At 44.5% G+C, this 18,464-nt stretch overlaps 38 non-coding genes across 38 annotated transcripts; all 38 read left to right on the forward strand.

The window, feature by feature from the left end:
- The first annotated feature begins 284 nt into the window (after nucleotides 1-284).
- Nucleotides 285-356, forward strand: TRNAA-UGC (transfer RNA alanine (anticodon UGC)). The gene has a single exon. It is a non-coding gene; the product is annotated as a tRNA-Ala (tRNA).
- Nucleotides 357-498: 142 nt separating this feature from the next.
- Nucleotides 499-570, forward strand: TRNAA-CGC (transfer RNA alanine (anticodon CGC)). The gene has a single exon. It is a non-coding gene; the product is annotated as a tRNA-Ala (tRNA).
- A 667-nt stretch (nucleotides 571-1,237) lies between these two features.
- On the forward strand, nucleotides 1,238-1,309 carry TRNAA-UGC (transfer RNA alanine (anticodon UGC)). Its single transcript has one exon. It is a non-coding gene; the product is annotated as a tRNA-Ala (tRNA).
- Nucleotides 1,310-1,441: 132 nt separating this feature from the next.
- Nucleotides 1,442-1,513, forward strand: TRNAA-CGC (transfer RNA alanine (anticodon CGC)). The gene has a single exon. It is a non-coding gene; the product is annotated as a tRNA-Ala (tRNA).
- Nucleotides 1,514-2,180: 667 nt separating this feature from the next.
- Nucleotides 2,181-2,252, forward strand: TRNAA-UGC (transfer RNA alanine (anticodon UGC)). The gene has a single exon. It is a non-coding gene; the product is annotated as a tRNA-Ala (tRNA).
- A 137-nt stretch (nucleotides 2,253-2,389) lies between these two features.
- Nucleotides 2,390-2,461, forward strand: TRNAA-CGC (transfer RNA alanine (anticodon CGC)). The gene has a single exon. It is a non-coding gene; the product is annotated as a tRNA-Ala (tRNA).
- A 479-nt stretch (nucleotides 2,462-2,940) lies between these two features.
- On the forward strand, nucleotides 2,941-3,012 carry TRNAA-UGC (transfer RNA alanine (anticodon UGC)). The gene has a single exon. It is a non-coding gene; the product is annotated as a tRNA-Ala (tRNA).
- A 137-nt stretch (nucleotides 3,013-3,149) lies between these two features.
- TRNAA-CGC (transfer RNA alanine (anticodon CGC)) lies at nucleotides 3,150-3,221 on the forward strand. Its single transcript has one exon. It is a non-coding gene; the product is annotated as a tRNA-Ala (tRNA).
- Nucleotides 3,222-3,888: 667 nt separating this feature from the next.
- On the forward strand, nucleotides 3,889-3,960 carry TRNAA-UGC (transfer RNA alanine (anticodon UGC)). Its single transcript has one exon. It is a non-coding gene; the product is annotated as a tRNA-Ala (tRNA).
- A 142-nt stretch (nucleotides 3,961-4,102) lies between these two features.
- Nucleotides 4,103-4,174, forward strand: TRNAA-CGC (transfer RNA alanine (anticodon CGC)). The gene has a single exon. It is a non-coding gene; the product is annotated as a tRNA-Ala (tRNA).
- A 667-nt stretch (nucleotides 4,175-4,841) lies between these two features.
- On the forward strand, nucleotides 4,842-4,913 carry TRNAA-UGC (transfer RNA alanine (anticodon UGC)). The gene has a single exon. It is a non-coding gene; the product is annotated as a tRNA-Ala (tRNA).
- Nucleotides 4,914-5,050: 137 nt separating this feature from the next.
- TRNAA-CGC (transfer RNA alanine (anticodon CGC)) lies at nucleotides 5,051-5,122 on the forward strand. Its single transcript has one exon. It is a non-coding gene; the product is annotated as a tRNA-Ala (tRNA).
- A 667-nt stretch (nucleotides 5,123-5,789) lies between these two features.
- TRNAA-UGC (transfer RNA alanine (anticodon UGC)) lies at nucleotides 5,790-5,861 on the forward strand. The gene has a single exon. It is a non-coding gene; the product is annotated as a tRNA-Ala (tRNA).
- A 137-nt stretch (nucleotides 5,862-5,998) lies between these two features.
- TRNAA-CGC (transfer RNA alanine (anticodon CGC)) lies at nucleotides 5,999-6,070 on the forward strand. The gene has a single exon. It is a non-coding gene; the product is annotated as a tRNA-Ala (tRNA).
- A 667-nt stretch (nucleotides 6,071-6,737) lies between these two features.
- On the forward strand, nucleotides 6,738-6,809 carry TRNAA-UGC (transfer RNA alanine (anticodon UGC)). The gene has a single exon. It is a non-coding gene; the product is annotated as a tRNA-Ala (tRNA).
- Nucleotides 6,810-6,951: 142 nt separating this feature from the next.
- TRNAA-CGC (transfer RNA alanine (anticodon CGC)) lies at nucleotides 6,952-7,023 on the forward strand. The gene has a single exon. It is a non-coding gene; the product is annotated as a tRNA-Ala (tRNA).
- Nucleotides 7,024-7,690: 667 nt separating this feature from the next.
- On the forward strand, nucleotides 7,691-7,762 carry TRNAA-UGC (transfer RNA alanine (anticodon UGC)). The gene has a single exon. It is a non-coding gene; the product is annotated as a tRNA-Ala (tRNA).
- Nucleotides 7,763-7,899: 137 nt separating this feature from the next.
- Nucleotides 7,900-7,971, forward strand: TRNAA-CGC (transfer RNA alanine (anticodon CGC)). The gene has a single exon. It is a non-coding gene; the product is annotated as a tRNA-Ala (tRNA).
- A 667-nt stretch (nucleotides 7,972-8,638) lies between these two features.
- Nucleotides 8,639-8,710, forward strand: TRNAA-UGC (transfer RNA alanine (anticodon UGC)). The gene has a single exon. It is a non-coding gene; the product is annotated as a tRNA-Ala (tRNA).
- Nucleotides 8,711-8,847: 137 nt separating this feature from the next.
- On the forward strand, nucleotides 8,848-8,919 carry TRNAA-CGC (transfer RNA alanine (anticodon CGC)). Its single transcript has one exon. It is a non-coding gene; the product is annotated as a tRNA-Ala (tRNA).
- Nucleotides 8,920-9,586: 667 nt separating this feature from the next.
- Nucleotides 9,587-9,658, forward strand: TRNAA-UGC (transfer RNA alanine (anticodon UGC)). The gene has a single exon. It is a non-coding gene; the product is annotated as a tRNA-Ala (tRNA).
- Nucleotides 9,659-9,795: 137 nt separating this feature from the next.
- TRNAA-CGC (transfer RNA alanine (anticodon CGC)) lies at nucleotides 9,796-9,867 on the forward strand. The gene has a single exon. It is a non-coding gene; the product is annotated as a tRNA-Ala (tRNA).
- An 876-nt stretch (nucleotides 9,868-10,743) lies between these two features.
- TRNAA-CGC (transfer RNA alanine (anticodon CGC)) lies at nucleotides 10,744-10,815 on the forward strand. Its single transcript has one exon. It is a non-coding gene; the product is annotated as a tRNA-Ala (tRNA).
- A 667-nt stretch (nucleotides 10,816-11,482) lies between these two features.
- TRNAA-UGC (transfer RNA alanine (anticodon UGC)) lies at nucleotides 11,483-11,554 on the forward strand. Its single transcript has one exon. It is a non-coding gene; the product is annotated as a tRNA-Ala (tRNA).
- A 137-nt stretch (nucleotides 11,555-11,691) lies between these two features.
- On the forward strand, nucleotides 11,692-11,763 carry TRNAA-CGC (transfer RNA alanine (anticodon CGC)). Its single transcript has one exon. It is a non-coding gene; the product is annotated as a tRNA-Ala (tRNA).
- A 667-nt stretch (nucleotides 11,764-12,430) lies between these two features.
- On the forward strand, nucleotides 12,431-12,502 carry TRNAA-UGC (transfer RNA alanine (anticodon UGC)). The gene has a single exon. It is a non-coding gene; the product is annotated as a tRNA-Ala (tRNA).
- Nucleotides 12,503-12,639: 137 nt separating this feature from the next.
- On the forward strand, nucleotides 12,640-12,711 carry TRNAA-CGC (transfer RNA alanine (anticodon CGC)). Its single transcript has one exon. It is a non-coding gene; the product is annotated as a tRNA-Ala (tRNA).
- Nucleotides 12,712-13,378: 667 nt separating this feature from the next.
- On the forward strand, nucleotides 13,379-13,450 carry TRNAA-UGC (transfer RNA alanine (anticodon UGC)). Its single transcript has one exon. It is a non-coding gene; the product is annotated as a tRNA-Ala (tRNA).
- A 142-nt stretch (nucleotides 13,451-13,592) lies between these two features.
- TRNAA-CGC (transfer RNA alanine (anticodon CGC)) lies at nucleotides 13,593-13,664 on the forward strand. Its single transcript has one exon. It is a non-coding gene; the product is annotated as a tRNA-Ala (tRNA).
- A 667-nt stretch (nucleotides 13,665-14,331) lies between these two features.
- On the forward strand, nucleotides 14,332-14,403 carry TRNAA-UGC (transfer RNA alanine (anticodon UGC)). Its single transcript has one exon. It is a non-coding gene; the product is annotated as a tRNA-Ala (tRNA).
- A 142-nt stretch (nucleotides 14,404-14,545) lies between these two features.
- Nucleotides 14,546-14,617, forward strand: TRNAA-CGC (transfer RNA alanine (anticodon CGC)). The gene has a single exon. It is a non-coding gene; the product is annotated as a tRNA-Ala (tRNA).
- An 854-nt stretch (nucleotides 14,618-15,471) lies between these two features.
- Nucleotides 15,472-15,543, forward strand: TRNAA-UGC (transfer RNA alanine (anticodon UGC)). The gene has a single exon. It is a non-coding gene; the product is annotated as a tRNA-Ala (tRNA).
- Nucleotides 15,544-15,680: 137 nt separating this feature from the next.
- On the forward strand, nucleotides 15,681-15,752 carry TRNAA-CGC (transfer RNA alanine (anticodon CGC)). The gene has a single exon. It is a non-coding gene; the product is annotated as a tRNA-Ala (tRNA).
- A 667-nt stretch (nucleotides 15,753-16,419) lies between these two features.
- On the forward strand, nucleotides 16,420-16,491 carry TRNAA-UGC (transfer RNA alanine (anticodon UGC)). The gene has a single exon. It is a non-coding gene; the product is annotated as a tRNA-Ala (tRNA).
- A 138-nt stretch (nucleotides 16,492-16,629) lies between these two features.
- Nucleotides 16,630-16,701, forward strand: TRNAA-CGC (transfer RNA alanine (anticodon CGC)). The gene has a single exon. It is a non-coding gene; the product is annotated as a tRNA-Ala (tRNA).
- A 667-nt stretch (nucleotides 16,702-17,368) lies between these two features.
- TRNAA-UGC (transfer RNA alanine (anticodon UGC)) lies at nucleotides 17,369-17,440 on the forward strand. The gene has a single exon. It is a non-coding gene; the product is annotated as a tRNA-Ala (tRNA).
- A 137-nt stretch (nucleotides 17,441-17,577) lies between these two features.
- TRNAA-CGC (transfer RNA alanine (anticodon CGC)) lies at nucleotides 17,578-17,649 on the forward strand. The gene has a single exon. It is a non-coding gene; the product is annotated as a tRNA-Ala (tRNA).
- A 667-nt stretch (nucleotides 17,650-18,316) lies between these two features.
- On the forward strand, nucleotides 18,317-18,388 carry TRNAA-UGC (transfer RNA alanine (anticodon UGC)). Its single transcript has one exon. It is a non-coding gene; the product is annotated as a tRNA-Ala (tRNA).
- Nucleotides 18,389-18,464: the final 76 nt, after the last annotated feature.

The following is an 18,464-nucleotide window of genomic DNA, read 5'->3' on the forward strand; positions in this document are numbered from 1 at the left end:
AAAAGAAAACGTCCCACCAACACACCGTGGTGTTCCTTTACAAAGCCTTCTATACTTTCTGGCGATGGGAAGGAGGAGGAAGAGTGAGGAGCAATGTGAGAAAACAGGCAGAAAGACCCACGGAAACATTGTGCTGAGCTTAATCGCAAGTCTTTGACCGTAACTCAGAGCTGGATTCACATCTACACTGATTACTATTGCTCTAGAATTTACTCCACACTTCGGCTCCTTTGGTCTGTGCGTTGAGGAATGAAGTCCAGGAAACCTAAGCTCACTCCTAAATTGGGGATGTAGCTCAGTGGTAGAGCGCACGCTTTGCATGTGTGAGGCCCCGCGTTCAATCCCCGGCATCTTCATGGCTTGCATTCATGTGCAAGGAATACGCTTCCTACTGTCGCATCTTTTTTCGAACAATTATCTTGTTCCTGAAGTCGCAGTGTCAAATCAGTACTTGTGTGCGCTCTGCTCTTCTCTACTCTACTCTGCTCACAGACTTTTGGGGATGTAGCTCAGTGGTAGAGCGCATGCTTCGCATGTATGAGGGCCTGGGTTCAATCCCCAGCATCTCCAACCTTTTTCAAATATGGCAGCAAATGCTTGGCTAACACACTCAAGCTTAGTGGCAAGACTCCCAAGGAATTTCTGTCACTCAAACCGCTTTTCTTTGGCATTTCACGTAGCAGGAATAGGCTTTTTCTCTTCCAGATTTTAAAGACTGCATACAACCCTACGGCATGGACAACATTTTACCACTCAGTAAAGTGACATAAATGGGAACTGTACTTTCAACCAACTTTGCTTACATCAATAGTACAGGCGAATATAAGAAACTAGGTAATATATATTATCAAACAAATTGGCTTTTTCTCCACTTAACAGCTTATGTTTTCTCAACCCCTGCCTTCTGGATTCACCATCCACTCTGAAAAAAAAGCTCAATTCCATTGTGATCGAAAAGAAAACGTCCCACCAACACACCGTGGTGTTCCTTTACAAAGCCTTCTATACTTTCTGGCGATGGGAAGGAGGAGGAAGAGTGAGGAGCAATGTGAGAAAACAGGCAGAAAGACCCACGGAAACATTGTGCTGAGCTTAATCGCAAGTCTTTGACCGTAACTCAGAGCTGGATTCACATCTACACTGATTACTATTGCTCTAGAATTTACTCCACACTTCGGCTCCTTTGGGCTGTGCGTTGAGGAATGAAGTCCAGGAAACCTAAGCTCACTCCTAAATTGGGGATGTAGCTCAGTGGTAGAGCGCACGCTTTGCATGTGTGAGGCCCCGGGTTCAATCCCCGGCATCTCCATGGCTTGCATTCATGTGCAAGGAATACGCTTCCTACTGTCGCATCTTTTTTCGAACAATTATCTTGTTCCTGAAGTCGCAGTGTCAAATCAGTACTTGTGTGCGCTCTGCTCTACTCTGCTCACAGACTTTTGGGGATGTAGCTCAGTGGTAGAGCACATGCTTCGCATGTATGAGGTCCTGGGTTCAATCCCCAGCATCTCCAACCTTTTTCAAATATGGCAGCAAATGCCTGGCTAACACACTCAAGCTTAGTGGCAAGACTCCCAAGGAATTTCTGTCACTCAAACCGCTTTTCTTTGGCATTTCACGTAGCAGGAATAGGCTTTTTCTCTTCCAGATTTTAAAGACTGCATACAACCCTACGGCATGGGCAACATTTTACCACTCAGTAAAGTGACATAAATGGGAACTGTACTTTCAACCAACTTTGCTTACATCAATAGTACAGGCGAATATAAGAAACTAGGTAATATATATTATCAAACAAATTGGCTTTTTCTCCACTTAACAGCTTATGTTTTCTCAACCCCTGCCTTCTGGATTCACCATCCACTCTGAAAAAAAAGCTCAATTCCATTGTGATCGAAAAGAAAACGTCCCACCAACACACCGTGGTGTTCCTTTACAAAGCCTTCTATACTTTCTGGCGATGGGAAGGAGGAGGAAGAGTGAGGAGCAATGTGAGAAAACAGGCAGAAAGACCCACGGAAACATTGTGCTGAGCTTAATCGCAAGTCTTTGACCGTAACTCAGAGCTGGATTCACATCTACACTGATTACTATTGCTCTAGAATTTACTTCACACTTCGGCTCCTTTGGTCTGTGTGTTGAGGAATGAAGTCCAGGAAACCTAAGCTCACTCCTAAATTGGGGATGTAGCTCAGTGGTAGAGCGCACGCTTTGCATGTGTGAGGCCCCGGGTTCAATCCCCGGCATCTCCATGGCTTGCATTCATGTGCAAGGAATACGCTTCCTACTGTCGCATCTTTTTTCGAACAATTATCTTGTTCCTGAAGTCGCAGTGTCAAATCAGTACTTGTGTGCGCTCTGCTCTACTCTACTCTGCTCACAGACTTTTGGGGATGTAGCTCAGTGGTAGAGCGCATGCTTCGCATGTATGAGGTCCTGGGTTCAATCCCCAGCATCTCCAACCTTTTTCAAATATGGCAGCATATTTTCAACCAACTTTGCTTACATCAATAGTACAGGCGAATATAAGAAACTAGGTAATATATATTATCAAACAAATTGGCTTTTTCTCCACTTAACAGCTTATGTTTGCTCAACCCCTGCCTTCTGGATTCACCATCCACTCTGAAAAAAAAGCTCAATTCCATTGTGATCGAAAAGAAAACGTCCCACCAACACACTGTGGTGTTCCTTTACAAAGCCTTCTATACTTTCTGGCGATGGGAAGGAGGAGGAAGAGTGAGGAGCAATGTGAGAAAACAGGCAGAAAGACCCACGGAAACATTGTGCTGAGCTTAATCGCAAGTCTTTGACCGTAACTCAGAGCTGGATTCACATCTACACTGATTACTATTGCTCTAGAATTTACTCCACACTTCGGCTCCTTTGGTCTGTGCGTTGAGGAATGAAGTCCAGGAAACCTAAGCTCACTCCTTAATTGGGGATGTAGCTCAGTGGTAGAGCGCACGCTTTGCATGTGTGAGGCCCCGGGTTCAATCCCCGGCATCTCCATGGCTTGCATTCATGTGCAAGGAATACGCTTCCTACTGTCGCATCTTTTTTCGAACAATTATCTTGTTCCTGAAGTCGCAGTGTCAAATCAGTACTTGTGTGCGCTCTGCTCTACTCTACTCTGCTCACAGACTTTTGGGGATGTAGCTCAGTGGTAGAGCACATGCTTCGCATGTATGAGGTCCTGGGTTCAATCCCCAGCATCTCCAACCTTTTTCAAATATGGCAGCAAATGCTTGGCCAACACACTCAAGCTTAGTGGCAAGACTCCCAAGGAATTTCTGTCACTCAAACCGCTTTTCTTTGGCATTTCACGTAGCAGGAATAGGCTTTTTCTCTTCCAGATTTTAAAGACTGCATACAACCCTACGGCATGGGCAACATTTTACCACTCAGTAAAGTGACATAAATGGGAACTGTACTTTCAACCAACTTTGCTTACATCAATAGTACAGGCGAATATAAGAAACTAGGTAATATATATTATCAAACAAATTGGCTTTTTCTCCACTTAACAGCTTATGTTTTCTCAACCCCTGCCTTCTGGATTCACCATCCACTCTGAAAAAAAAGCTCAATTCCATTGTGATCGAAAAGAAAACGTCCCACCAACACACCGTGGTGTTCCTTTACAAAGCCTTCTATACTTTCTGGCGATGGGAAGGAGGAGGAAGAGTGAGGAGCAATGTGAGAAAACAGGCAGAAAGACCCACGGAAACATTGTGCTGAGCTTAATCGCAAGTCTTTGACCGTAACTCAGAGCTGGATTCACATCTACACTGATTACTATTGCTCTAGAATTTACTCCACACTTCGGCTCCTTTGGTCTGTGCGTTGAGGAATGAAGTCCAGGAAACCTAAGCTCACTCCTAAATTGGGGATGTAGCTCAGTGGTAGAGCGCACGCTTTGCATGTGTGAGGCCCCGCGTTCAATCCCCGGCATCTTCATGGCTTGCATTCATGTGCAAGGAATACGCTTCCTACTGTCGCATCTTTTTTCGAACAATTATCTTGTTCCTGAAGTCGCAGTGTCAAATCAGTACTTGTGTGCGCTCTGCTCTTCTCTACTCTACTCTGCTCACAGACTTTTGGGGATGTAGCTCAGTGGTAGAGCGCATGCTTCGCATGTATGAGGTCCTGGGTTCAATCCCCAGCATCTCCAACCTTTTTCAAATATGGCAGCAAATGCTTGGCTAACACACTCAAGCTTAGTGGCAAGACTCCCAAGGAATTTCTGTCACTCAAACCGCTTTTCTTTGGCATTTCACGTAGCAGGAATAGGCTTTTTCTCTTCCAGATTTTAAAGACTGCATACAACCCTACGGCATGGACAACATTTTACCACTCAGTAAAGTGACATAAATGGGAACTGTACTTTCAACCAACTTTGCTTACATCAATAGTACAGGCGAATATAAGAAACTAGGTAATATATATTATCAAACAAATTGGCTTTTTCTCCACTTAACAGCTTATGTTTTCTCAACCCCTGCCTTCTGGATTCACCATCCACTCTGAAAAAAAAGCTCAATTCCATTGTGATCGAAAAGAAAACGTCCCACCAACACACCGTGGTGTTCCTTTACAAAGCCTTCTATACTTTCTGGCGATGGGAAGGAGGAGGAAGAGTGAGGAGCAATGTGAGAAAACAGGCAGAAAGACCCACGGAAACATTGTGCTGAGCTTAATCGCAAGTCTTTGACCGTAACTCAGAGCTGGATTCACATCTACACTGATTACTATTGCTCTAGAATTTACTCCACACTTCGGCTCCTTTGGTCTGTGCGTTGAGGAATGAAGTCCAGGAAACCTAAGCTCACTCCTAAATTGGGGATGTAGCTCAGTGGTAGAGCGCACGCTTTGCATGTGTGAGGCCCCGGGTTCAATCCCCGGCATCTCCATGGCTTGCATTCATGTGCAAGGAATACGCTTCCTACTGTCGCATCTTTTTTCGAACAATTATCTTGTTCCTGAAGTCGCAGTGTCAAATCAGTACTTGTGTGCGCTCTGCTCTACTCTACTCTGCTCATAGACTTTTGGGGATGTAGCTCAGTGGTAGAGCACATGCTTCGCATGTATGAGGTCCTGGGTTCAATCCCCAGCATCTCCAACCTTTTTCAAATATGGCAGCAAATGCTTGGCTAACACACTCAAGCTTAGTGGCAAGACTCCCAAGGAATTTCTGTCACTCAAACCGCTTTTCTTTGGCATTTCACGTAGCAGGAATAGGCTTTTTCTCTTCCAGATTTTAAAGACTGCATACAACCCTACGGCATGGGCAACATTTTACCACTCAGTAAAGTGACATAAATGGGAACTGTACTTTCAACCAACTTTGCTTACATCAATAGTACAGGCGAATATAAGAAACTAGGTAATATATATTATCAAACAAATTGGCTTTTTCTCCACTTAACAGCTTATGTTTTCTCAACCCCTGCCTTCTGGATTCACCATCCACTCTGAAAAAAAAGCTCAATTCCATTGTGATCGAAAAGAAAACGTCCCACCAACACACCGTGGTGTTCCTTTACAAAGCCTTCTATACTTTCTGGCGATGGGAAGGAGGAGGAAGAGTGAGGAGCAATGTGAGAAAACAGGCAGAAAGACCCACGGAAACATTGTGCTGAGCTTAATCGCAAGTCTTTGACCGTAACTCAGAGCTGGATTCACATCTACACTGATTACTATTGCTCTAGAATTTACTCCACACTTCGGCTCCTTTGGTCTGTGCGTTGAGGAATGAAGTCCAGGAAACCTAAGCTCACTCCTAAATTGGGGATGTAGCTCAGAGGTAGAGCGCACGCTTTGCATGTGTGAGGCCCCGGGTTCAATCCCCGGCATCTCCATGGCTTGCATTCATGTGCAAGGAATACGCTTCCTACTGTCGCCTCTTTTTTTGAACAATTATCTTGTTCCTGAAGTCGCAGTGTCAAATCAGTACTTGTGTGCGCTCTGCTCTACTCTACTCTGCTCACAGACTTTTGGGGATGTAGCTCAGTGGTAGAGCACATGCTTCGCATGTATGAGGTCCTGGGTTCAATCCCCAGCATCTCCAACCTTTTACAAATATGGCAGCAAATGCTTGGCTAACACACTCAAGCTTAGTGGCAAGACTCCCAAGGAATTTCTGTCACTCAAACCGCTTTTCTTTGGCATTTCACGTAGCAGGAATAGGCTTTTTCTCTTCCAGATTTTAAAGACTGCATACAACCCTACGGCATGGGCAACATTTTACCACTCAGTAAAGTGACATAAATGGGAACTGTACTTTCAACCAACTTTGCTTACATCAATAGTACAGGCGAATATAAGAAACTAGGTAATATATATTATCAAACAAATTGGCTTTTTCTCCACTTAACAGCTTATGTTTTCTCAACCCCTGCCTTCTGGATTCACCATCCACTCTGAAAAAAAAGCTCAATTCCATTGTGATCGAAAAGAAAACGTCCCACCAACACACCGTGGTGTTCCTTTACAAAGCCTTTTATACTTTCTGGCGATGGGAAGGAGGAGGAAGAGTGAGGAGCAATGTGAGAAAACAGGCAGAAAGACCCACGGAAACATTGTGCTGAGCTTAATCGCAAGTCTTTGACCGTAACTCAGAGCTGGATTCACATCTACACTGATTACTATTGCTCTAGAATTTACTCCACACTTCGGCTCCTTTGGTCTGTGCGTTGAGGAATGAAGTCCAGGAAACCTAAGCTCACTCCTAAATTGGGGATGTAGCTCAGTGGTAGAGCACACGCTTTGCATGTGTGAGGCCCCGCGTTCAATCCTCGGCATCTTCATGGCTTGCATTCATGTGCAAGGAATACGCTTCCTACTGTCGCATCTTTTTTCGAACAATTATCTTGTTCCTGAAGTCGCAGTGTCAAATCAGTACTTGTGTGCGCTCTGCTCTTCTCTACTCTACTCTGCTCACAGACTTTTGGGGATGTAGCTCAGTGGTAGAGCGCATGCTTCGCATGTATGAGGGCCTGGGTTCAATCCCCAGCATCTCCAACCTTTTTCAAATATGGCAGCAAATGCTTGGCTAACACACTCAAGCTTAGTGGCAAGACTCCCAAGGAATTTCTGTCACTCAAACCGCTTTTCTTTGGCATTTCACGTAGCAGGAATAGGCTTTTTCTCTTCCAGATTTTAAAGACTGCATACAACCCTACGGCATGGGCAACATTTTACCACTCAGTAAAGTGACATAAATGGGAACTGTACTTTCAACCAACTTTGCTTACATCAATAGTACAGGCGAATATAAGAAACTAGGTAATATATATTATCAAACAAATTGGCTTTTTCTCCACTTAACAGCTTATGTTTTCTCAACCCCTGCCTTCTGGATTCACCATCCACTCTGAAAAAAAAGCTCAATTCCATTGTGATCGAAAAGAAAACGTCCCACCAACACACCGTGGTGTTCCTTTACAAAGCCTTCTATACTTTCTGGCGATGGGAAGGAGGAGGAAGAGTGAGGAGCAATGTGAGAAAACAGGCAGAAAGACCCACGGAAACATTGTGCTGAGCTTAATCGCAAGTCTTTGACCGTAACTCAGAGCTGGATTCACATCTACACTGATTACTATTGCTCTAGAATTTACTCCACACTTCGGCTCCTTTGGTCTGTGCGTTGAGGAATGAAGTCCAGGAAACCTAAGCTCACTCCTAAATTGGGGATGTAGCTCAGTGGTAGAGCGCACGCTTTGCATGTGTGAGGCCCCGGGTTCAATCCCCGGCATCTCCATGGCTTGCATTCATGTGCAAGGAATACGCTTCCTACTGTCGCATCTTTTTTCGAACAATTATCTTGTTCCTGAAGTCGCAGTGTCAAATCAGTACTTGTGTGCGCTCTGCTCTACTCTACTCTGCTCACAGACTTTTGGGGATGTAGCTCAGTGGTAGAGCACATGCTTCGCATGTATGAGGTCCTGGGTTCGATCCCCAGCATCTCCAACCTTTTTCAAATATGGCAGCAAATGCCTGGCTAACACACTCAAGCTTAGTGGCAAGACTCCCAAGGAATTTCTGTCACTCAAACCGCTTTTCTTTGGCATTTCACGTAGCAGGAATAGGCTTTTTCTCTTCCAGATTTTAAAGACTGCATACAACCCTACGGCATGGGCAACATTTTACCACTCAGTAAAGTGACATAAATGGGAACTGTACTTTCAACCAACTTTGCTTACATCAATAGTACAGGCGAATATGAGAAACTAGGTAATATATATTATCAAACAAATTGGCTTTTTCTCCACTTAACAGCTTATGTTTTCTCAACCCCTGCCTTCTGGATTCACCATCCACTCTGAAAAAAAAGCTCAATTCCATTGTGATCGAAAAGAAAACGTCCCACCAACACACCGTGGTGTTCCTTTACAAAGCCTTCTATACTTTCTGGCGATGGGAAGGAGGAGGAAGAGTGAGGAGCAATGTGAGAAAACAGGCAGAAAGACCCACGGAAACATTGTGCTGAGCTTAATCGCAAGTCTTTGACCGTAACTCAGAGCTGGATTCACATCTACACTGATTACTATTGCTCTAGAATTTACTCCACACTTCGGCTCCTTTGGTCTGTGCGTTGAGGAATGAAGTCCAGGAAACCTAAGCTCACTCCTAAATTGGGGATGTAGCTCTGTGGTAGAGCGCACGCTTTGCATGTGTGAGGCCCCGGGTTCAATCCCCGGCATCTCCATGGCTTGCATTCATGTGCAAGGAATACGCTTCCTACTGTCGCATCTTTTTTCGAACAATTATCTTGTTCCTGAAGTCGCAGTGTCAAATCAGTACTTGTGTGCGCTCTGCTCTACTCTACTCTGCTCACAGACTTTTGGGGATGTAGCTCAGTGGTAGAGCACATGCTTCGCATGTATGAGGTCCTGGGTTCAATCCCCAGCATCTCCAACCTTTTTCAAATATGGCAGCAAATGCCTGGCTAACACACTCAAGCTTAGTGGCAAGACTCCCAAGGAATTTCTGTCACTCAAACCGCTTTTCTTTGGCATTTCACGTAGCAGGAATAGGCTTTTTCTCTTCCAGATTTTAAAGACTGCATACAACCCTACGGCATGGGCAACATTTTACCACTCAGTAAAGTGACATAAATGGGAACTGTACTTTCAACCAACTTTGCTTACATCAATAGTACAGGCGAATATAAGAAACTAGGTAATATATATTATCAAACAAATTGGCTTTTTCTCCACTTAACAGCTTATGTTTTCTCAACCCCTGCCTTCTGGATTCACCATCCACTCTGAAAAAAAAGCTCAATTCCATTGTGATCGAAAAGAAAACGTCCCACCAACACACCGTGGTGTTCCTTTACAAAGCCTTCTATACTTTCTGGCGATGGGAAGGAGGAGGAAGAGTGAGGAGCAATGTGAGAAAACAGGCAGAAAGACCCACGGAAACATTGTGCTGAGCTTAATCGCAAGTCTTTGACCGTAACTCAGAGCTGGATTCACATCTACACTGATTACTATTGCTCTAGAATTTACTTCACACTTCGGCTCCTTTGGTCTGTGTGTTGAGGAATGAAGTCCAGGAAACCTAAGCTCACTCCTAAATTGGGGATGTAGCTCAGTGGTAGAGCGCACGCTTTGCATGTGTGAGGCCCCGGGTTCAATCCCCGGCATCTCCATGGCTTGCATTCATGTGCAAGGAATACGCTTCCTACTGTCGCATCTTTTTTCGAACAATTATCTTGTTCCTGAAGTCGCAGTGTCAAATCAGTACTTGTGTGCGCTCTGCTCTACTCTACTCTGCTCACAGACTTTTGGGGATGTAGCTCAGTGGTAGAGCGCATGCTTCGCATGTATGAGGTCCTGGGTTCAATCCCCAGCATCTCCAACCTTTTTCAAATATGGCAGCAAATGCTTGGCTAACACACTCAAGCTTAGTGGCAAGACTCCCAAGGAATTTCTGTCACTCAAACCGCTTTTCTTTGGCATTTCACGTAGCAGGAATAGGCTTTTTCTCTTCCAGATTTTAAAGACTGCATACAACCCTACGGCATGGGCAACATTTTACCACTCAGTAAAGTGACATAAATGGGAACTGTACTTTCAACCAACTTTGCTTACATCAATAGTACAGGCGAATATAAGAAACTAGGTAATATATATTATCAAACAAATTGGCTTTTTCTCCACTTAACAGCTTATGTTTTCTCAACCCCTGCCTTCTGGATTCACCATCCACTCTGAAAAAAAAGCTCAATTCCATTGTGATCGAAAAGAAAACGTCCCACCAACACACTGTGGTGTTCCTTTACAAAGCCTTCTATACTTTCTGGCGATGGGAAGGAGGAGGAAGAGTGAGGAGCAATGTGAGAAAACAGGCAGAAAGACCCACGGAAACATTGTGCTGAGCTTAATCGCAAGTCTTTGACCGTAACTCAGAGCTGGATTCACATCTACACTGATTACTATTGCTCTAGAATTTACTCCACACTTCGGCTCCTTTGGTCTGTGCGTTGAGGAATGAAGTCCAGGAAACCTAAGCTCACTCCTAAATTGGGGATGTAGCTCAGTGGTAGAGCGCACGCTTTGCATGTGTGAGCCCCCGGGCTCAATCCCCGGCCTCTCCATGGCTTGCATTCATGTGCAAGGAATACGCTTCCTACTGTCGCATCTTTTTTCGAACAATTATCTTGTTCCTGAAGTCGCAGTGTCAAATCAGTACTTGTGTGCGCTCTGCTCTACTCTACTCTGCTCACAGACTTTTGGGGATGTAGCTCAGTGGTAGAGCGCATGCTTCGCATGTATGAGGTCCTGGGTTCAATCCCCAGCATCTCCAACCTTTTTCAAATATGGCAGCAAATGCTTGGCCAACACACTCAAGCTTAGTGGCAAGACTCCCAAGGAATTTCTGTCACTCAAACCGCTTTTCTTTGGCATTTCACGTAGCAGGAATAGGCTTTTTCTCTTCCAGATTTTAAAGACTGCATACAACCCTACGGCATGGGCAACATTTTACCACTCAGTAAAGTGACATAAATGGGAACTGTACTTTCAACCAACTTTGCTTACATCAATAGTACAGGCGAATATAAGAAACTAGGTAATATATATTATCAAACAAATTGGCTTTTTCTCCACTTAACAGCTTATGTTTTCTCAACCCCTGCCTTCTGGATTCACCATCCACTCTGAAAAAAAAGCTCAATTCCATTGTGATCGAAAAGAAAATGTCCCACCAACACACCGTGGTGTTCCTTTACAAAGCCTTCTATACTTTCTGGCGATGGGAAGGAGGAGGAAGAGTGAGGAGCAATGTGAGAAAACAGGCAGAAAGACCCACGGAAACATTGTGCTGAGCTTAATCGCAAGTCTTTGACCGTAACTCAGAGCTGGATTCACATCTACACTGATTACTATTGCTCTAGAATTTACTCCACACTTCGGCTCCTTTGGTCTGTGCGTTGAGGAATGAAGTCCAGGAAACCTAAGCTCACTCCTAAATTGGGGATGTAGCTCGGTGGTAGAGCGCACGCTTTGCATGTGTGAGGCCCCGGGTTCAATCCCCGGCATCTCCATGGCTTGCATTCATGTGCAAGGAATACGCTTCCTACTGTCGCATCTTTTTTCGAACAATTATCTTGTTCCTGAAGTCGCAGTGTCAAATCAGTACTTGTGTGCGCTCTGCTCTACTCTACTCTGCTCACAGACTTTTGGGGATGTAGCTCAGTGGTAGAGCACATGCTTCGCATGTATGAGGTCCTGGGTTCAATCCCCAGCATCTCCAACCTTTTTCAAATATGGCAGCAAATGCTTGGCTAACACACTCAAGCTTAGTGGCAAGACTCCCAAGGAATTTCTGTCACTCAAACCGCTTTTCTTTGGCATTTCACGTAGCAGGAATAGGCTTTTTCTCTTCCAGATTTTAAAGACTGCATACAACCCTACGGCATGGGCAACATTTTACCACTCAGTAAAGTGACATAAATGGGAACTGTACTTTCAACCAACTTTGCTTACATCAATAGTACAGGCGAATATAAGAAACTAGGTAATATATATTATCAAACAAATTGGCTTTTTCTCCACTTAACAGCTTATGTTTTCTCAACCCCTGCCTTCTGGATTCACCATCCACTCTGAAAAAAAAGCTCAATTCCATTGTGATCGAAAAGAAAACGTCCCACCAACGCACCGTGGTGTTCCTTTACAAAGCCTTCTATACTTTCTGGCGATGGGAAGGAGGAGGAAGAGTGAGGAGCAATGTGAGAAAACAGGCAGAAAGACCCACGGAAACATTGTGCTGAGCTTAATCGCAAGTCTTTGACCGTAACTCAGAGCTGGATTCACATCTACACTGATTACTATTGCTCTAGAATTTACTCCACACTTCGGCTCCTTTGGTCTGTGCGTTGAGGAATGAAGTCCAGGAAACCTAAGCTCACTCCTTAATTGGGGATGTAGCTCAGTGGTAGAGCGCACGCTTTGCATGTGTGAGGCCCCGGGTTCAATCCCCGGCATCTACATGGCTTGCATTCATGTGCAAGGAATACGCTTCCTACTGTCGCATCTTTTTTCGAACAATTATCTTGTTCCTGAAGTCGCAGTGTCAAATCAGTACTTGTGTGCGCTCTGCTCTACTCTACTCTGCTCACAGACTTTTGGGGATGTAGCTCAGTGGTAGAGCACATGCTTCGCATGTATGAGGTCCTGGGTTCAATCCCCAGCATCTCCAACCTTTTTCAAATATGGCAGCAAATGCTTGGCTAACACACTCAAGCTTAGTGGCAAGACTCCCAAGGAATTTCTGTCACTCAAACCGCTTTTCTTTGGCATTTCACGTAGCAGGAATAGGCTTTTTCTCTTCCAGATTTTAAAGACTGCATACAACCCTACGGCATGGGCAACATTTTACCACTCAGTAAAGTGACATAAATGGGAACTGTACTTTCAACCAACTTTGCTTACATCAATAGTACAGGCGAATATAAGAAACTAGGTAATATATATTATCAAACAAATTGGCTTTTTCTCCACTTAACAGCTTATGTTTTCTCAACCCCTGCCTTCTGGATTCACCATCCACTCTGAAAAAAAAGCTCAATTCCATTGTGATCGAAAAGAAAACGTCCCACCAACACACCGTGGTGTTCCTTTACAAAGCCTTCTATACTTTCTGGCGATGGGAAGGAGGAGGAAGAGTGAGGAGCAATGTGAGAAAACAGGCAGAAAGACCCACGGAAACATTGTGCTGAGCTTAATCGCAAGTCTTTGACCGTAACTCAGAGCTGGATTCACATCTACACTGATTACTATTGCTCTAGAATTTACTCCACACTTCGGCTCCTTTGGTCTGTGCGTTGAGGAATGAAGTCCAGGAAACCTAAACTCACTCCTAAATTGGGGATGTAGCTCAGTGGTAGAGCGCACGCTTTGCATGTGTGAGGTCCCGGGTTCAATCCCCGGCATCTCCATGGCTTGCATTCATGTGCAAGGAATACGCTTCCTACTGTCGCATCTTTTTTCGAACAATTATCTTGTTCCTGAAGTCGCAGTGTCAAATCAGTACTTGTGTGCGCTCTGCTCTACTCTACTCTACTCTGCTCACAGACTTTTGGGGATGTAGCTCAGTGGTAGAGCACATGCTTCGCATGTATGAGGTCCTGGGTTCAATCCCCAGCATCTCCAACCTCTTTCAAATATGGCAGCAAATGCTTGGCTAACACACTCAAGCTTAGTGGCAAGACTCCCAAGGAATTTCTGTCACTCAAACCGCTTTTCTTTGGCATTTCACGTAGCAGGAATAGGCTTTTTCTCTTCCAGATTTTAAAGACTGCATACAACCCTACGGCATGGGCAACATTTTACCACTCAGTAAAGTGACATAAATGGGAACTGTACTTTCAACCAACTTTGCTTACATCAATAGTACAGGCGAATATAAGAAACTAGGTAATATATATTATCAAACAAATTGGCTTTTTCTCCACTTAACAGCTTATGTTTTCTCAACCCCTGCCTTCTGGATTCACCATCCACTCTGAAAAAAAAGCTCAATTCCATTGTGATCGAAAAGAAAACGTCCCACCAACACACCGTGGTGTTCCTTTACAAAGCCTTCTATACTTTCTGGCGATGGGAAGGAGGAGGAAGAGTGAGGAGCAATGTGAGAAAACAGGCAGAAAGACCCACGGAAACATTGTGCTGAGCTTAATCGCAAGTCTTTGACCGTAACTCAGAGCTGGATTCACATCTACACTGATTACTATTGCTCTAGAATTTACTCCACACTTCGGCTCCTTTGGTCTGTGCGTTGAGGAATGAAGTCCAGGAAACCTAAGCTCACTCCTAAATTGGGGATGTAGCTCAGTGGTAGAGCGCACGCTTTGCATGTGTGAGGCCCCGCGTTCAATCCCCGGCATCTTCATGGCTTGCATTCATGTGCAAGGAATACGCTTCCTACTGTCGCATCTTTTTTCGAACAATTATCTTGTTCCTGAAGTCGCAGTGTCAAATCAGTACTTGTGTGCGCTCTGCTCTTCTCTACTCTACTCTGCTCACAGACTTTTGGGGATGTAGCTCAGTGGTAGAGCGCATGCTTCGCATGTATGAGGGCCTGGGTTCAATCCCCAGCATCTCCAACCTTTTTCAAATATGGCAGCAAATGCTTGGCTAACACACTCAAGCTTAGTGGCAAGACTCCCAAGGAATTTCTGTCACTCAAACCGCTTTTCTTTGGCATTTCACGTAGCAGGAATAGGCTTTTTCTCTTCCAGATTTTAAAGACTGCATACAACCCTACGGCATGGGCAACATTTTACCACTCAGTAAAGTGACATAAATGGGAACTGTACTTTCAACCAACTTTGCTTACATCAATAGTACAGGCGAATATAAGAAACTAGGTAATATATATTATCAAACAAATTGGCTTTTTCTCCACTTAACAGCTTATGTTTTCTCAACCCCTGCCTTCTGGATTCACCATCCACTCTGAAAAAAAAGCTCAATTCCATTGTGATCGAAAAGAAAACGTCCCACCAACACACCGTGGTGTTCCTTTACAAAGCCTTCTATACTTTCTGGCGATGGGAAGGAGGAGGAAGAGTGAGGAGCAATGTGAGAAAACAGGCAGAAAGAGCTGTTTCTCAACCCCTGCCTTCTGGATTCACCATCCACTCTGAAAAAAAAGCTCAATTCCATTGTGATCGAAAAGAAAACGTCCCACCAACACACCGTGGTGTTCCTTTACAAAGCCTTCTATACTTTCTGGCGATGGGAAGGAGGAGGAAGAGTGAGGAGCAATGTGAGAAAACAGGCAGAAAGACCCACGGAAACATTGTGCTGAGCTTAATCGCAAGTCTTTGACCGTAACTCAGAGCTGGATTCACATCTACACTGATTACTATTGCTCTAGAATTTACTCCACACTTCGGCTCCTTTGGTCTGTGCGTTGAGGAATGAAGTCCAGGAAACCTAAGCTCACTCCTAAATTGGGGATGTAGCTCAGTGGTAGAGCGCACGCTTTGCATGTGTGAGGCCCCGGGCTCAATCCCCGGCTTCTCCATGGCTTGCATTCATGTGCAAGGAATACGCTTCCTACTGTCGCATCTTTTTTCGAACAATTATCTTGTTCCTGAAGTCGCAGTGTCAAATCAGTACTTGTGTGCGCTCTGCTCTACTCTACTCTGCTCACAGACTTTTGGGGATGTAGCTCAGTGGTAGAGCGCATGCTTCGCATGTATGAGGTCCTGGGTTCAATCCCCAGCATCTCCAACCTTTTTCAAATATGGCAGCAAATGCTTGGCTAACACACTCAAGCTTAGTGGCAAGACTCCCAAGGAATTTCTGTCACTCAAACCGCTTTTCTTTGGCATTTCACGTAGCAGGAATAGGCTTTTTCTCTTCCAGATTTTAAAGACTGCATACAACCCTACGGCATGGGCAACATTTTACCACTCAGTAAAGTGACATAAATGGGAACTGTACTTTCAACCAACTTTGCTTACATCAATAGTACAGGCGAATATAAGAAACTAGGTAATATATATTATCAAACAAATTGGCTTTTTCTCCACTTAACAGCTTATGTTTTCTCAACCCCTGCCTTCTGGATTCACCATCCACTCTGAAAAAAAAGCTCAATTCCATTGTGATCGAAAAGAAAACGTCCCACCAACACACCGTGGTGTTCCTTTACAAAGCCTTCTATACTTTCTGGCGATGGGAAGGAGGAGGAAGAGTGAGGAGCAATGTGAGAAAACAGGCAGAAAGACCCACGGAAACATTGTGCTGAGCTTAATCGCAAGTCTTTGACCGTAACTCAGAGCTGGATTCACATCTACACTGATTACTATTGCTCTAGAATTTACTCCACACTTCGGCTCCTTTGGTCTGTGCGTTGAGGAATGAAGTCCAGGAAACCTAAGCTCACTCCTAAATTGGGGATGTAGCTCAGTGGTAGAGCGCACGCTTTGCATGTGTGAGGCCCCGGGTTCAATCCCCGGCATCTCCATGGCTGGCATTCATGTGCAAGGAATACGCTTCCTACTGTCGCATCTTTTTTCGAACAATTATCTTGTTCCTGAAGTCGCAGTGTCAAATCAGTACTTGTGTGCGCTCTGCTCTACTCTACTCTGCTCACAGACTTTTTGGGGATGTAGCTCAGTGGTAGAGCACATGCTTCGCATGTATGAGGTCCTGGGTTCAATCCCCAGCATCTCCAACCTTTTTCAAATATGGCAGCAAATGCTTGGCTAACACACTCAAGCTTAGTGGCAAGACTCCCAAGGAATTTCTGTCACTCAAACCGCTTTTCTTTGGCATTTCACGTAGCAGGAATAGGCTTTTTCTCTTCCAGATTTTAAAGACTGCATACAACCCTACGGCATGGGCAACATTTTACCACTCAGTAAAGTGACATAAATGGGAACTGTACTTTCAACCAACTTTGCTTACATCAATAGTACAGGCGAATATAAGAAACTAGGTAATATATATTATCAAACAAATTGGCTTTTTCTCCACTTAACAGCTTATGTTTTCTCAACCCCTGCCTTCTGGATTCACCATCCACTCTGAAAAAAAAGCTCAATTCCATTGTGATCGAAAAGAAAACGTCCCACCAACGCACCGTGGTGTTCCTTTACAAAGCCTTCTATACTTTCTGGCGATGGGAAGGAGGAGGAAGAGTGAGGAGCAATGTGAGAAAACAGGCAGAAAGACCCACGGAAACATTGTGCTGAGCTTAATCGCAAGTCTTTGACCGTAACTCAGAGCTGGATTCACATCTACACTGATTACTATTGCTCTAGAATTTACTCCACACTTCGGCTCCTTTGGTCTGTGCGTTGAGGAATGAAGTCCAGGAAACCTAAGCTCACTCCTTAATTGGGGATGTAGCTCAGTGGTAGAGCGCACGCTTTGCATGTGTGAGGCCCCGGGTTCAATCCCCGGCATCTACATGGCTTGCATTCATGTGCAAGGAATACGCTTCCTACTGTCGCATCTTTTTTCGAACAATTATCTTGTTCCTGAAGTCGCAGTGTCAAATCAGTACTTGTGTGCGCTCTGCTCTACTCTACTCTGCTCACAGACTTTTGGGGATGTAGCTCAGTGGTAGAGCACATGCTTCGCATGTATGAGGTCCTGGGTTCAATCCCCAGCATCTCCAACCTTTTTCAAATATGGCAGCAAATGCTTGGCTAACACACTCAAGCTTAGTGGCAAGACTCCCAAGGAATTTCTGTCACTCAAACCGCTTTTCTTTGGCATTTCACGTAGCAGGAATAGGCTTTTTCTCTTCCAGATTTTAAAGACTGCATACAACCCTACGGCATGGGCAACATTTTACCACTCAGTAAAGTGACATAAATGGGAACTGTACTTTCAACCAACTTTGCTTACATCAATAGTACAGGCGAATATAAGAAACTAGGTAATATATATTATCAAACAAATTGGCTTTTTCTCCACTTAACAGCTTATGTTTTCTCAACCCCTGCCTTCTGGATTCACCATCCACTCTGAAAAAAAAGCTCAATTCCATTGTGATCGAAAAGAAAACGTCCCACCAACACACCGTGGTGTTCCTTTACAAAGCCTTCTATACTTTCTGGCGATGGGAAGGAGGAGGAAGAGTGAGGAGCAATGTGAGAAAACAGGCAGAAAGACCCACGGAAACATTGTGCTGAGCTTAATCGCAAGTCTTTGACCGTAACTCAGAGCTGGATTCACATCTACACTGATTACTATTGCTCTAGAATTTACTCCACACTTCGGCTCCTTTGGTCTGTGCGTTGAGGAATGAAGTCCAGGAAACCTAAACTCACTCCTAAATTGGGGATGTAGCTCAGTGGTAGAGCGCACGCTTTGCATGTGTGAGGTCCCAGGTTCAATCTCCGGCATCTCCATGGCTTGCATTCATGTGCAAGGAATACGCTTCCTACTGTCGCATCTTTTTTCGAACAATTATCTTGTTCCTGAAGT

Source organism: Phyllobates terribilis, unplaced genomic scaffold, assembly GCF_046119375.1.
Source record: "Phyllobates terribilis strain yellow unplaced genomic scaffold, ASM4611937v1 Scaffold_1__5_contigs__length_1240528914, whole genome shotgun sequence".
Lineage (NCBI taxonomy): Eukaryota > Metazoa > Chordata > Amphibia > Anura > Dendrobatidae > Phyllobates > Phyllobates terribilis.